The sequence below is a fragment of the Peromyscus californicus genome, unplaced genomic scaffold (genome assembly GCF_007827085.1).
Source record: "Peromyscus californicus insignis strain IS unplaced genomic scaffold, ASM782708v3 Scaffold_4__1_contigs__length_199733344, whole genome shotgun sequence".
In the NCBI taxonomy this organism is placed as follows: domain Eukaryota; kingdom Metazoa; phylum Chordata; class Mammalia; order Rodentia; family Cricetidae; genus Peromyscus; species Peromyscus californicus.
In genome coordinates this window covers 127923448-127929447 of record NW_026294562.1, presented here as the reverse complement: position 1 = coordinate 127929447, position 6000 = coordinate 127923448, and positions in this window count along the sequence as shown.

The window sequence follows — 6000 nt, the reverse complement described above, 5'->3', positions numbered from 1 at the left end:
CCTTGCTTCCTCCCTCCCTCCCTTCCTCTCTCCCTCCCTCCCTCTCTCTGTCTCTCTCTGTCTCTCTGTCTCTGTCTCTCTGTCTCTCTCTGTCTCTGTCTCTGTCTCTGTCTCTCTCTCTCTCTTTCTGATGTCCCACTTTTGCTGCTTCTCCTGGCTGGCTGGCTGGCACTGCCTGGCTTCTGGTTCGAGGTGTGTCCCTCTCTTTCTTCTTCTTCGTTCTCTTCCTTCTTCTCTCCTTTTCCTAGATTTCTCCTCCTACTTATTTATTGTCTCTGCCCACCAGCCCCACCTATCCTTTTACCGCCTAGCTATTGACCATTCAGATTTTTTTTATTAGACCAATCAGGTGCCTTAGGCAGGCAAGGTGAAACAGATGCAACACATCTTTACGCAATTAAATAAATGAAGCATAAACAAAAGTAACACGCCTTTACACAGCTAAAGTAACAATCTGCAGCACCCAGGAATCTTATGAGAAGAGTTAGCTGGTGTTTGGGAGGACGAATGGGAGAGGTGCTCAGGGGCCACTGCTTTGCTTTGCAGGGAGGGGGAGAGAGACGTACTGATTATTTTCTTAAAAGGAATGTCCCTTTGAGTCTCATTCACCTTCTTTATCCTTCTTGGGAACTCTTTATTGAATCAGGTTAGCTAAGGTTTCACCCAGAGTTGTATTCCCTTGACAATTTTCTCTGCATTCCATTGGATTAAAAAAAAAAAAAAAAACACAAGAGGCTCATGTGACTGACTGTTCCCCGAGACAGGTCATGTGACTGACTGTTCCCCGAGACAGGTCATGTGACTGACTGTTCCCCGAGACAGGTCATGTGACTGACTGTTCCCGGAGACAGGTCATGTGACTGACTGTTCCCGAGACAGGTCATGTGACTGACTGTTCCCCGAGACAGGTCATGTGACTGACTGTTCCCCGAGACAGGTCATGTGACTGACTGTTCACCGAGACAGGTCCATGAGGGGCAGGTTGCAAATGTTTTACCTAATTTGCTTTTATTTTAGTAAGTATATGACCTTAGGCCATCTAGGAATTTTCTTCCTTCCTTCCTTCCTCCCTTCCTTCCTTCCTTGTAGCTAGAGTTTTCCTGCCTGGCCCACAGTCGGGACAAATCTTTGTCACCCGCCAGTCCCACAGCCGCTCAGACCCAACCAAGTAAACACAGAGACTTATATTGATTACAAACTGTATGGCCGTGGCAGGCTTCTTGCTAACTGTTCTTACAGCTTAAATTAATCCATTTCCATAAATCTATACCTTGCCACATAAGTGCTGTGGGATGGTCTGAAGTGCTGTGGGATGGTCTGTATGTCAAATGTGTTGCTGATTGGTCAATAAATAAATCACTGATTGGCCCGTGGCCAGGCAGGAAGTATAGGCGGGACAAGGAGGGAACAGGAAGCTGGGTGAGGGAGACACTGCCAGCCGCCACCATGACAAGCCGCATGTGAAGATGCCGGTAAGCCACGAGCCATGTGGCAAGGTATAGATTTATGGAAATGGATTAATTTAAGCTGTAAGAACAGTTAGCAAGAAGCCTGCCATGGCCATACAGTTTGTAAGCAATAAAAGTCTCTGTGTTTACTTGGTCGGGTCTGAGAGGCTGTGGGGCTGGTGGGTGACAAAGATTTGTCCTGACTGTGGGCAAGGCAGGAAAACTCTAGCTACAAATGGCGTCCAATGTGGTGGCAAGAGTTTCCATCTAAAAACTGAGAAAAAAGATTCTAAAACGGAGCTAAAAACAGCTTCCCAATTGTCTCTCTCAAATGAGCGGCAGCTGCCGGTTTGAGCTACTGGTGGGTTCCTAGCGTGCATGCTCGACCTACAGTATGGTGGGAATGAGGCCTCTGCAAGTGGCACATTAAGCTGTGTGGTGGATTTAGCCTTTGCTAGTACAAAACAAAAAACCAAAAAAACAAAAAAAGAGATTTCTGGACTACACACTGCTTGGATAAAAGCATAGACCCAGGATAGCTCCCAGAGCTGGTGGTAAACTACTGCCATGTTGGGAAGCTGAGGTGGGCGGAGCCAGCAGCCACAGCTGCTGCAGATTCACAATAAGACAGATTCAGATGTAATAGTTTACAATGTGTGTAAAAGATACGTAGGCTTGAAAGAGACAAAAAAGATGATATATAAAGTTATATAAACAAATACATAGTTTAAAAAAAGTCTTTAAAGAGACAGTAAAATTAATATAAAAAATAAGCCACATAAAGATGGCTACCACACAGAGAATCTGGATTATGTTCTCTTTGATATTCGAAACTGAAGAAAAACATTTGATTGCAAAAGCTGTTGAGTTATGTCAAAATGTATATTTTAAAGGTACCTTGACTTCAAAATTTGGATGTAAGGATATGTTGCTTTGGAAAGGAGGCTCTGCTTTTGTTTTCACAGAAAGCCAGAGGCTATGGATTTGTTCCAGATTAAGATACATCAGGTTTGACCAGCCAAGACCCCCTGAAAGGTCTCTGATGACACCATGGCCCAGATGATCCAACATCCAGAACCGTTTCAAGGCAACTGGCTCAGACGATACACCCTCATGGACTACTCCATAACCCTAAAATATTTCTTTGTGTCCCCATAAGATACAGCACCCCCCCTCCAGCAGGAAGTAGTAAGAGAAGCTACGCCCAAATTCCCAAATATACCAAGCTGACTTTGGAGATGTGTAAAGGTTAAAACCTTCCTTTTTAAGAAAAGAAAAGGGGAAGTGCTGTGGGATGGTCTATATGTCAAATGTGTTGCTGATTGGTCAATGAATAAATTACTGATTGGTCAGTGGCCAGGCAGGAAGTATAGGCGGGACTAACAGAGAGGAGAATGGAGAGAACAGGAAGCTGGGTGAGGGAGACACTGCCAGCCGCCATCAGGACAAGGAAGATGTAAAGTACCGGTAAGCCACAAGCCACGTGGCAAGGTATAGATTAATAGAAATGGATTAATTTAAGATGTAAGAACAGTTAGCAAGAAGCCTGCCACGGCCATACAGTTTGTAACCAATATAAGTCTCTGTGTTTACTTGGTCAGGTCTGAGTGGCTGTGGGACTGGCAGGTGAGAGAGATTTGTCCTGACTGTGGGCCAGGCAGGAAAACTCTAGCAACACTTCCTTCCTTCCTTCCTTCCTTCCTTCCTTCCTTCCTTCCTTCCTTCCTTCCTTCCTTTCCCTCCCTCCCTCCTCTCTCTCTCTCTCTCTCTCTCTCTCTCTCTTTCTTTCTTTCTCTCTTTCCCTTTGGTTTTCCAAGACAGGGTTTCTTCTGTATAGCCCTGGCTGTCCTGGAACTCACTCTGTAGACCAGGCTGGCCTTGAATTCAGAGATCTGCCTGCCTCTGCCTCCTGAGTGCTGGGATTAAAGGTGTGAGTCACCACTGCCTGGTTGAAAATGTTTTTGAGCTTTAACTATCTGAAAATAGTTCTTACTATGTTTTTACAGGTTAGCTTGCACTTGTCTGCCAATAGCAGAACTCACAACACAGAGGCACTTAGACCCTCACCAAATGTGTTAGTTCACAAAAAAAGATGTCAACTGGCCAATGGGCCAAAGTCTTGGATGCTTCCATGTTTCAGATTAGCGACATCTGAAAGCCGATGCTATTTGTGGTTAGAGGCTGCCTGCCAGTGATGGTCATACTTCGTTCTCCCTTGCTCATGCTCAGAGGCAAAGGAGGGAGAGAGAGATGTCTTATTTGACTTGTGACTGTTAAGAAAAATTTCTGCCAAGTTCCCATCATACATCTCACATGTCTCAAAGGGTGCAAGCATCTTACCTATGAAACCATTTCAGCAAATAGGAGAGTGTTTCTATACTCAGATTTTGTCAGTGATCTTTGGAGAGTGGTCCTAGGCTATCAATACCAGTCCTTTGAGATGAACTCAGAGCCATGTCTCAAACATACTCATCAGAAACACTGTATGAATTACTTTGTGTGTCACTGTGATAGAACACCTGACAGAAACAATGCAGGGAAGGAAAGATTGATTCCAGTTCATGGATCAGGGGATACAGTCCATCATGGGCAGGAAATACATAGCCATGGGTAGTTCTCAGCTGGTGTAGCAGTAGCATGAGGTGTCTGGTTACCTTGCTGTTGGCCTTAGAAGGCCAGGGTGGTCTATAACCCATAAGGTCTGTTCTCCAGAGACCTATTTATTCTAATTAAGTCCCACCTCCTAAAGGTTCCACAGTCTCCCAAAACAGGACTACCACCTGGGGACCATTTGTTTGAACACATAAATCTGTGGGGGACATTTTACATAGAAATCATAACAGGGGCTCCATAGCTACTTTTGATGATCAGCATATTGAGATATATTGGCTTCCCAGAAGAACTGGGTCACTGCATGTCCCTGGAGTCACATGGGGTACTGAAGGGAGTAATGCCCTCCTGAACAAAACTGAGGTTCGGTTGGGAGAGAAAGAGCTACCACCAATGCCCACTGTATGAATCAAATTGTGCCTAATTCTCAGCCCAGTCCACTTTAACCCCTTAAACTGTAAAATTATATATCTAAGTGTACACTTTTTTAATCATAGAAGAACATAGGTAGGAGACCTGGGGAGGTAGTTCGGTCAGTAAATCACTATCTTGCAGGCACAAGGACCTGATTCTAATCCTCAGGACTCATGTAAAAAAGTTGGGTGTGGGAGTGTACATTTATGAACCCAACACTGGGCAGGCTGAGCTGGGTAGGACCTGCCATCTAGCCAGCCTATCTTACACATTGAATTTTAGGCCAGTAAGAGACTTCCGCCTCACAGGAGGCACCTGAGTGATGACATCCAAGGTAGTTCTTTGGCCTTCACACTGATATGTACACACACACACACACACACACACACACACACACACACACACACACACACGTTGGGTGGGGGCATGGAGGCTTAAGTGGACACACAGTGCCCATGATTCTATACTTGTTTTTGTGTTTAATATGCCAGGGAGATCGTTTATATCAGCACCTACAAATCTTACTCTTTGTAACAGCTATTCCTTTTTATGAACATTACACTGTTTCTTCAATTGCTCTCCTGTTCATGGACCTTTACACCATTCTACTCTTTTGTTAACAACGCTGCAATGACCATCTGTTTCCACTGATGTTTGTGTGAAGGAAGATATGTAGAAGTGGAATTTCCAGTTTAAAGAATGATCATTTAAAAATGATTGCTCGGTGTGGTGGCATATGCCTGTAGTTCTAACACTCAGGAGGCAGAGACAGGCAGATCACTGTGAGTTTGAAGGCAGCCTGATCTACATAGTGAGTTCCAGGAAGGCAGGCCTACACAGTGAGACTGTCTGAAAAAAAAACCAAAACAACAAAATTGATAGATATTTGCAAATTGTGACCCAGTATAACGGCACCAGTTTACTGTCTGGCCATGAATATATGAATGTTCCTGTTTCTTCATAGGCCCACCCCATTGGCTTTCAGTGCTATACCATACTTCTAGACCTTTGCATATATGATAAACAAAACTATAATTATTTGAAGGCATGCCTATTTATTTGTTACTGAAATACACATCTCCTTATTTGTGGAGGAAGTTGGCCATTTTTCATATTTAAATTTTTTTTTCTTTTTCTAGGGACTGGTCACACATATTTATATTTATGGGCTTTTCTTGAAGATTTCTGGCTTTAGCATCATGCAAAGAAACATTTTCTCAGCACCAGTGTGTCAAGGTAACTTTCTAACTGGATAGAAGTTACATCCGCATCTCTGAAGCAACAGCGGCCAAGGTGACTCCATCTGCAACCATGTAGCCTGTTCACAACTTTTCAGGTATGCATTTCTTGGATACACAGTGGTCCAGGTGTGTGTCTTTCCCATCCACATACCTGTTTAAAAAGCTTGTTTATCCTTCCCTGGAGCAATTAAGGATGGCTTCCTTTCTGAGAGTTTGGTGGAGGGCGAGGTTCTTGACAGTTCCAGGCTGCCCCAGGTTCTGGTGGGATCCCCTGCTGGACCCCCACT